We start from the raw sequence: 9,707 nt of genomic DNA, 5'->3' as shown, positions 1-9,707 counted from the left end.
GAGAGCAAAACTGTGTCAGGGCATGCTGGAATATGTAGTTTCACAACAGCTAGAAGGCTGCAGTTTGGACATGCCTGCCATAAAATAAACAGAGAATGGATCAAACATGAAAGTGCCGTAAGGGCAAAAGAGAACTTCCTTCCGCCCTATCCTGTTGTCACATCCTGGTCCTTGTCACTAAGGGAAAATAGACACACCCTTTACAGAAGGGGATGTAGTGTGCGCGCTGGCCGGATACGCTGTAGTGGAAGAGGCGGCTGCAGACAGCACACTGAGGGGGCGGGGTTAGGTCGCCGCCCACATGTGACGCACAGAGAGGTATATAAAGCCAGACCCTCGTGCTAGGCGCTCTCTCTGGCGGCGGCTGTGACTTGTCTATGGTGCTGTGTTGCGGAAGAATCGGTCTGATGCCAGGGGTCCAGCTGGCGCGCTGCAAGGTACAGCGGCTCTGCCGTATTAACCCTAGCAGTGTCGTGTATACCTGCACCGCTGTGTACTATTCGCTGTCTGTATATTCCTCACACTTTCTGCCATATATAATACCCCTCCCCCCGCTAACTCCACTGTATACTCCACTCCGCCTAATACTCCTGCTGCAGTGTCCCGAACCTAACAATGGCGCTCCCCTCCTCCATTGTGAGCAGCGGCCATCTTGCCTGCCATGCTCCCACGCTGCCGTCTCCCCACACGTGTGCATGGGTGCTGATTGTATCAGGCTGGTACTCTATCTCCATACTCCTGCACCCACATGTACAGGTGGGTGGTCCTCAGTATGCCGCCGGCCGGGATCCCGACAACCAGCATACCGGTGGCGGGATCCTGATTGCTGCTGTGCCGACACATATTCTCCTTCTTGGGGGTCCAGCACATCCCTGGAGGGAGAATAGCATAGCGTGCCTGCAGCGTGGCGAGTGCAGTGAGCTCACTAGCGCAGCTGTCTGTATGCTGGCTGTTGGGATTCCCGCGCTGGTATGCTGGCCCCAGGATCCCAGCCACTCGTACTACACCCGTACAGGCATTTTTTATGATCTCTGTACATCGAGTATAGTCGATGCCTGGTATGGGGTAAACGTATGAAGCGGTGAAGTAGTTGCCTATGGCAACTAATCAGCTGCTCTGTATATAACTTTACAGTATGAAAATTATAAATATTTGTCCAAGTTGCCATGGGCAACTTGTTCACTTATCACTGCTTCATACATTTACCCAGTTGTTTGACCAATAATTGAAAGGCTTAAGGGCCCTACACACGGGCGATGTTCCGTTGAGGTGCCTGACTGCCGATATGGCCGGCCGGTTACCTGCTGTCGGGAGTGAAGTTTCAGTGTAACTATAATAACAATCAGGGGTAACTTGCTTCATGTATTAAGATGTGCCATGGAGACGCCTGTAGGGTGTCCTCTCCGCAAAGTGTTTACAGGTTTAGGGCTCAACTCATGTCACTACCCCCTGCATGGTGGGGGAGTTGCTGGAATTAACCCTAGACTTGTGCATTTGTATGCGGCTCTGCAGGGCTGTGTTAGAATCGGGTTCACTACGGCTGGCCGGCGGTCGGGCTCCCGGCGACCAGCATACCGGCGCCGGGAGGCTGACCGCCGGCTTACCGACAGTGTGGCGAGCGCAAATGAGCCCCTTGCGGGCTCGCTGCGCTCGCCACGCTACGGGCACGGTGGCGCGCTACGCGCGCCGCACCGCACTATTTTATTCTCCCTCTATGGGGGTCGTGGACCCCCACGAGGGAAAATAAGTGTCGGTATGCCGGCTGTCGGGCTCCCGGCGCCGGTATACTGAGCGCCGGGAGCCCGACCGCCGGCATACAGAAGACCACCCGTTAGAATCTGTGTAATTCTGTAGTAGTGTTAGTACACTTGTAGCTACTTATTTGTGGGGGTGTGAACATTGCATAGAAGTAAATGAACCCTTAGTTTATAGATATTGTATCCTTACTAGGAGCTGCATATTGCCTGTAGATTGAATAGGGTGATACCATGATGTTAAATAAGTGGCAGACAAGATGGGTTGAGTGGGTGTTGCCTGTGGTGACATTCTATGTACAGTTCCAGGTGTGCATCTGCTGGGGTTGCATGTTCTGCCTTACGGTATACACAGGCATACTCTCACATGAGTGTGTCTGAAGCACCCAGTAAGGCGATAGCGATGATGTACAGGTTTTGCTTCCATCATGTAAAGTTGCACTGGTGACAATGAGACCTGGTACATGTGACACTTGTCTTATGTTCTCTTTTCTGGTGCTAATCACTATCCCTCCCCCTTACTGTAGGTGCGCATGTCTGGCTTGCTCATCTGTGACCTGGATCTCCTCTGTGAGGACAATGTGCCCTGATACCGGTAAGTCAGCGTTGGCGTGTTGCTCCACTTCAGTAGCACTTGTAGTTGTGTTGGTTTGTCCTACATGTAGGGGCAGATGTAATACAAGTGCTGAGACAAACACCTTCTCTTGCAACCCACAACTACTTGATTTGTAGGAGTTGTGTTACTAATGGGGAGGGACATGTATCCTACTGTCTTTCTGTTGGATCACTACTCTCTAGCTATTTAAATGGAGTTTTAAAGTAGACTTTCTAGTTAAGCAAAGGTCCGTGTCCCCCCCCCCCCCCCCCCCTCCCCTCAATCCATTGATTAGCTGCAATTTAATTACCCTCCCTGCAAGGAAGTGGCTCTATGCTACAGCTGACAGTCCCAGGCTCGTGGGCTTCCGTTTACTGCATTGCAAAGTTATCACCGGAGATATAATCCTGTAAATATACAAGGGAAACTGCGGTCTGCTGCTTTCTCCCACTCCCTAGTAACATCTGTATGTCATGGGGACAAATATTCAAGCTGGGTCTTGTGGAACTTGTCTGCATTGCACGGAGAGTTTAGCTCAGAGGTTCTCAAACTCGGTCCTTGGGAGCCCACACAGTGTATGTTTTGCAGGTCTCCTCACAGAATCGTAAGTGAAATAATTAGCTTCACCTGTGGACTTTTTAAAATGTGTCAGTGAGTAATTAATACACCTGTGCACCTGCTGGGTTACCTGCAAAACATGCGCTGTGTGGGCTCCCGAGGACCGAGTTTGAGAACCTCTGGTTTAGCTTATGTGATTAGCCTCTTGTACGTTGAACACTCATAACTGACTTTTTTTTTTTCCCCTCCCCTTTCAGGTGACTTTGTACATAAGGTGAGTTTGCCTGTTAACGCTTATTGCTGCACTTGAGTATCTGACCGCTGGGAATCTCCTAGTTCTGGTCCCAGACCCAACTGTTCTGATGATTGGCAATGTTCAACTGCTCTGACCCAGTGTGACTGACCGATGCCTTTCTGAACAGCGCACTTGGTACATATTATAGCATAGAATGCACTTATGGTATTGCTAACGCTCATGTCTTTCCTCAGATGGTGTGTAACAGTGCTCTGAAGGTAATTAAGCTGATGCTATTTTATTACAGTATTAGAGATCATATGTCTAAGTCTGCCCTACCATGTATTGGCTATAGCCTTGTATCTCATTGTTCATGGTCTGTCTTCTAGTGTTCTTGCACCAAAAAGTGAGGGAGCTTTAATTGTATGCAGTCTACTCCAATGTTTAATCTTGGAGGTTAAATTAGTCTTTTGGTTGAGGTCTATCCCGATGGTACTTCGATGTAAGTTCATATCGTTGGAAACGCCTCAGAGATAAAAGTTGCAGTTTGCTTTGCCTTCTAAACTTTGTAATTAGTTGGCTATGACTGCATAACAGCACCCAGTGCCATGCAGACTTCTGTATGTTCCTGCTGGCTACAGCTAACCTAAATCTGTCACCTGCTCTATTTCAGATACCATGAATGTAAACTTGTTTTGGACGCTGTTTGGAAGAGCAACAATCTCCATGAAGATGCAGGTAACGATTGCTAAGCAGTATTCCCAGCTTTACTCAGGTGGTGCTTTAGTGTATCCAGTCTGCATGCTAACTAAACTTAATGTATAATGCATTTATGTTCAGTGTCTGCAAATGCACTGCTTATTGTACTCATGTTGATATAAACATGCTCTGAGGGAGCTTCAAACTACATCAGCCAGAACAGCCTGAGGAATGGGACAGTAATATGCTCCATTCAGATGCTGCTTAAACTGCCCATACACCTAAAGATTGTCCAACCTCCCTGACTGGAACACAAATTTGGTAATATGTTGGGAGCAAATGACAATTGTCCATTTGCTCTGAAATGCTGGTAAACGGACCAACAGTCGTTCAGACTTCTGCAGTTTGTTGCATCTTGCAGGTTCTGGAGTAGTTGGTGCTTCCTGCCCTTGGGCAGAATGACTCATTGCATTGTGATGAGCTGTCCTTTACATCGTGGGGGACTAGAGTTTAGGAACTGTGAGTCCATCTGCATGTGTCAAGTGACTTTGTGATGAGAAGGATCTCAATGGATCCCTCTCGGGGGTAATGTGATGGTGTTACCCACTGCACCAAAGCTCCAGAATGGTTGAGTTCTGGCTTTTTTTTTTTTTTTTTTTTTTGCGCTGATGCTTCCCACCCCTTCTGGGACAATGTATGTCTATGCACTGTACGGTATCTTCACCCAATGGCTCCTTCCTATTGTGGTGTTCATTAACCAGTGCAATATTAAATCAGTTACTAGCATCGTTAGTTTCCAGGCCTCTTGTGCCTGTAAACCTGGTATTTCTGCTGATACAACTGTCATTCTTTAATCCTATATGCTCCCTTTATTTTCACAGGTGAAAATCCTCCCTCCAATCATAGCAAGTAAATAGCTCCAATTCTCCTTACCTGGTCTTGCATAAGACCTGGCAACGTCTCCTACAATAACACTAGTACTGTGCTAAATGCACAATCTCTCTAGACTAGGCCAGATTATCTCACAGAATACTGGGTGCCCATGTCATAGTAAATAAGGCATTAGTGGGGCTTATCTGCAATAATGGGTGTCAATGAAGCTTTACATCCTACTATGTGATAGTGGACTGCACTGCTTAGGGGGAGGAATGGTTCTGCTAGCTCCAGCTGTCACACAAATGCATATATTGCATGGTCACTACCAAAGCTGATCACTCTAGATATGACCTAAGAGTACAGCCTCAGAGGGTATTTGGGTGATCGCCAAATTACAGTATAAAACCTTCATGCCAAGAAGTGCTCTGCAGCTGTAGGTTGTCACTTGTATGAACAGGTCTCTAACGGACTCTTCCTTTCCTTCCATACAGGCTCAAGGTGAAGTCTGACAAGGTACAGTTGTCTAATACAGTTCTGCTTGTGTAGCCTAGTGGTCACTTCAAAGAGCTTCTCTGGCTAACCCCAGCTGTTCTTACGCTGTGAACAAGATTATAATCCCCTACAGGATACTATAGCCACTACGTGTGTACTATGGTCTTTCATGGAGGTGATACTGTGAGAGCCTGAAGTCCTAGCCATACACTATGAACTGTTAAGCTGTAGACTGGAGCTACCTCACCTGTTCTAGAAGATGCTTAATGCTTACCTGTCTAGAATAGAACTTAAACCCAAATCCAGTTGGCTATGTATTAAAAAGCCTACAATAGTGTTAAACTACCCATCGTTTGTCCACATTTTATAAGGTGGCAAGAATGGCCCCCCACAGCATCTACTCACTACCCCAATCGGGCCTGCCAGTCCATCATATACTCTTAAGTTATCCAACTCTCCTCCCAGTAATACAAATCACAAGGTCCCCTAGGACCATTGGTGCTGCTGGGCCTTAGTAGGGTAGAATCAACCTAACCAGTGTATTGGTGGGGGGAGAGCACCTCAAGATATACAAGCAAGACAGCCACTACTCCCATTCTCTCCTCCATACAACCAGGATACCTTAATGGGATGAGTGGGTGGGAATGTCCAAAAATGGAGATACCTCCTCTAGACAGAAACATAACTACAACCAAAAACACACCACCTAAACCACTGATTGGGCACAACAAGGAACAGTTTGTAGTTAACCAGACACAACGATACATTAACCTTGCTAAATCAGACATGCACATACCAGGTCAGGCATTGCTAACCTGTGGCTCTCCAGATGTTGTGAAACTACAAATTCCAGCATGCCCTGACTGTTTTGCTAATGGGTTTTCAAAAACTGTGGCAGGGCATGCTGGGATGTGGTAAGTTTTACAACAGCTGGAGAGCCACAGGTTGGCCAGGCCTGTACTAGGTGTTTCATAAATGGCAGGCATATGGTAATGCCTTACTTTCCCTGTCTGTGTTCTACTGGTGTAGTATTCACACAGGATTCGACTAGATGTGGGAGCCTTAATGTGTGCAGCTTACCTCCAATATTGCATCTTTAAGTTAGTCTGTCAGTTGAGGCTTATCCTGATGGTGCGTTCATTGGGTGTAATTCAAAGTTGATCGCAGCAGGAATTCTATTAGCAATTGGGCAAAACCATGTGCACTGTAGGGGAGGCAGATATAACATGTGCAGAGAGTTAGATTTGGGTGTGGTGTGTTCAATCTGCAATCTAATTTGCAGTGTAAAAATAAAGCAGCCAGTATTTACCCTGCACAGAAATAAAATAACCCACCCAAATCTGACTCTCTGCAAATGTTATATCTACCCTCCCTGCAGTGCACATGGTTTTGCCCAACTGCTAAAATTTCCTGCTGCGTTCAACTTGGAATTACCCCCATTGTTGGAGACTCCTAACAGATAAGAGTTGCGGTTCACATTACCTACTAAACATGACATGCAGTCTCCTTTACAGTCTTGCTGGCGATAACTTACCTAGTCTTGTCACCTGTTTTTATTTTAGATGCTGTGAACTTGCACCTCTGTTTTGGGCACCGTTGTGAAGTGTAACCATCTCTATGAAGATGCAGGTAATGTTTGTTGCTAAGCCGTATTCCCAGCTTTATTCAGGTGACATTACAGTATAGTCTGCAATTTTGGAGGAAAAGTTTCTGATAAAGCAACAGATGACCAAAACCGCAGTTCCATAAATCAGTTCATGTGATGATATTGTGTTCAACTGCTGTGTGACTGAGGTGTGAGCCAAAGACCTATCTGATTAGAACTGATGTGATGTACAGCGGTAAGCCCCCAGCTCGGCTGTTTATTAAACCTAACATACTATATACAGGTTGAGTCCAGTTTCTGATGTACTTTGCACCAGAAGTGTCATTTTTCAGGTCTTTGCAAATTCACATACCTTAATGAGATTTGGGATGGGAACCACATCTAAACACAATGCATTTGTTTCATATACAGTACGCCTTATACACTGCCTGAAGGAGGTAACTTTATACAGTCTTTTAATTTTGTGCAGTGCACAAAGCTTGTGTAATCGGAAAGCAAAGGTCACAATCTCCAGCGCTCCATAAATTCATCAGGTTTTTGGATATGCGAGACTCAACCTGTATTTGTAGTCTGTCTCCTCAAATGTATAGTTATGATCTAGCTTATTATAAGGTGGCTCTTCTGAGGGGGCGTGACCGGCTTGCTGAGGAATGGTGAAGCAGTATATGCTCCATTCAGACAGCCCCACTTTCTCCTGCATCCATGGGGTACACTGGAGTACATTGGGTATAGATGGGTGTCAGTGGAGCGTTTCTGTATCTGTCCTGCTGTAGCGGTTGCTATAGTAACCAGAGACTTTATCTTCATCTTCCAGGTTCTGGAGAGGCCGGAGCTACCTGCTCTTATGAGGTGAGATAATGGCGTATGTCCATGCACTGAACGGTATCTGCACCCAATGGCTGCTTCCTATTGTGGTGTTCATTAACCAGTGCAATATTAAATCAGTAACTGGCATCGTTGGTTTCCAAGCCTCATGTGCTTGTAAACCTGGTATTTATGCTGATACAGCTGTCATTCTTTAATCCTATAGCATCCTTACATATATTTTTATTTTCTCCCACAGGGGAAAAGCCTCCAGTCATAACAGGTAAGCTGCCATCTGTCTAGCTCACTGTAAATAACACCTTGCAAATCCTCATGTACAATATACTGTGCCAGATGGCCATACTTTTATAAATAGGCCATAGTGTCCCAAATGCTGCCATTCCTTTCCAGGTTTTAAAGAATTCCATAACAGAGGCACTAAAGTATGTGCTGAAGCTTGGATATCCATAAAACCTGGACTGTAATGGCTGAATTTCAGTAACTCTGGTATTCAACAAAGTACTGGGTGCCCATGTCGTAGTAAACAAGACATTAGTGGGGTTTATCTGTGGTCTGTAGCTCTGCGTCCTGACTGTAACACTGGCTGCTTGGCCTGGGGGAGGACTGGTTTCTTGCTAGCTCCAGCTGTCTCACAAATGTATTGCATGGTCATTACCAAAGCTGCTAGAACATCCAGTTTCTAGCTCGCTGTGGACATGACCATAGAGGAACGCCTCGGAGGGTATACTTGTGTGCTGCTACTACAGTGCAAAACCTTCTGATCAACAAATACACACTGCAGCTGCATGTTACACCATGTGTATAAATTGCTTTCATTGACACTCTCTCCTTTCCCTCCATACAGGCTTAAGGAGAAGTCCACCAAGGTACAGTTCTGATGCTTGTATGTAGCCTAGTGGTCATATCAAAGAGAGCTGCTCTGGCTTACCCCAGCTGTTCTTACGCCGTGACCAAGATAATAATCCCCTAACGGATACTGTGGCCACTACGTGTGTGTGCCATGGACTTTCATAGAGGTGATACCTTGTCTTCCCCTGTAGACTGGAGCCTTACCTGTGTCTGTATAAAGTTCATTAAACCTGTTAGATTTGTGAAGTCTGCCCCCTAGTGGCCAATATCAGAAGGTTATAGTCCAGACGGGTGTCACACTGTATGCTGGCTCCCGGTGACCAGCATACCGGCGCCGGGAGCCCGACCGCCGGCATACTGACAGCGTGGTGAGCGCAAAGGAGCCCCTTGCGGGCTCGCTGCAGGCATGGTGGCGCGCTATGTGCGCCACACTATTTTATTCTCCCTCCAGGGGGGTCATGGACCTCCACGCGGGAGAATAGTTGTCGGGATTCCGGCGCCGGTATATTGTGCGTCGGGATCCTGACATTCGGCATACAGAAGACCACCCGTCCAGACACTTGGTCTCTGTGCCTCTTGGGCCTTCAGTGCATTTGTTTCCCTTCATGAGTTTCTGTAGTGACATAGTGTAGAGGCTCTGTGTAGCTTGTCTTCATGCTGGCTATATATGGGGTCTTTTTTTATTTTAGTCTTGTACTTCTGTGCGAACATTAACTGAATAACTTTTACCATTATCTTTCTCCTCTTTAGTTGCGGTAAAGGGTGACACAACAGCTGTAGGCAGAAGCAAAGATTTGTGCAAAATGGAACAGCCTTAAATGTATCTTGTTTCTGCATATACAATAAACTGTTCTGGAGTCTGAACTTCTTGTGGTTTATTTACCAATGCTGGAATCAATGTTAACATTTGTCCATGAATGCAGTAGTCTGTGGTGTTCAGATGTCTGTCTAATGCAGGGAGAGTGTGGTTTATACCTGGTGTGCCTGTGTACACGCTGCAGTCGGACAGTCACCATAAATGCTCACATCCAGCTACTGTAATGCATGGATCTAGGTTGGAAACATTACAAGCTGTGGTCTGAGAATCCACCAGTCAGATTTTTTACTAGTCTATGGAAACACAATAGATCTGTATTTACTGTCGGCATGTAATGACAAGCCTGTGTTATATGCTGGTGCCTGCTTTACCAACCACAATGAGTGCCACTGCATACTATC

General features: G+C 46.3%; 1 long non-coding RNA gene and 4 other non-coding genes across 5 annotated transcripts; all 5 read left to right on the top strand.

Moving 5' to 3' along the window:
* Window positions 1-259: 259 nt before the first annotated feature.
* LOC135050185 (uncharacterized) lies at window positions 260-9,353 on the top strand. Its single transcript, XR_010241566.1, has 11 exons — window positions 260-437; window positions 2,282-2,349; window positions 3,165-3,181; window positions 3,397-3,420; window positions 3,816-3,880; window positions 5,209-5,230; window positions 6,772-6,838; window positions 7,630-7,664; window positions 7,879-7,902; window positions 8,485-8,506; window positions 9,240-9,353. It is a non-coding gene; the product is annotated as an uncharacterized LOC135050185 (long non-coding RNA).
* LOC135054290 (small nucleolar RNA SNORA40) lies at window positions 2,390-2,515 on the top strand. The gene has a single exon (XR_010243487.1). It is a non-coding gene; the product is annotated as a small nucleolar RNA SNORA40 (small nucleolar RNA).
* On the top strand, window positions 3,616-3,741 carry LOC135054281 (small nucleolar RNA SNORA18). The gene has a single exon (XR_010243479.1). It is a non-coding gene; the product is annotated as a small nucleolar RNA SNORA18 (small nucleolar RNA).
* Window positions 4,545-4,683, top strand: LOC135054273 (small nucleolar RNA SNORA8). The gene has a single exon (XR_010243472.1). It is a non-coding gene; the product is annotated as a small nucleolar RNA SNORA8 (small nucleolar RNA).
* Window positions 7,687-7,825, top strand: LOC135054271 (small nucleolar RNA SNORA8). The gene has a single exon (XR_010243470.1). It is a non-coding gene; the product is annotated as a small nucleolar RNA SNORA8 (small nucleolar RNA).
* Window positions 9,354-9,707: the final 354 nt, after the last annotated feature.

Source organism: Pseudophryne corroboree, chromosome 2 (genome assembly GCF_028390025.1).
Source record: "Pseudophryne corroboree isolate aPseCor3 chromosome 2, aPseCor3.hap2, whole genome shotgun sequence".
In the NCBI taxonomy this organism is placed as follows: Eukaryota; Metazoa; Chordata; class Amphibia; order Anura; family Myobatrachidae; genus Pseudophryne; species Pseudophryne corroboree.
The sequence above is the reverse complement of the archived record's forward strand: the minus strand, read 5'-3'. Positions and strand labels throughout refer to the sequence as shown.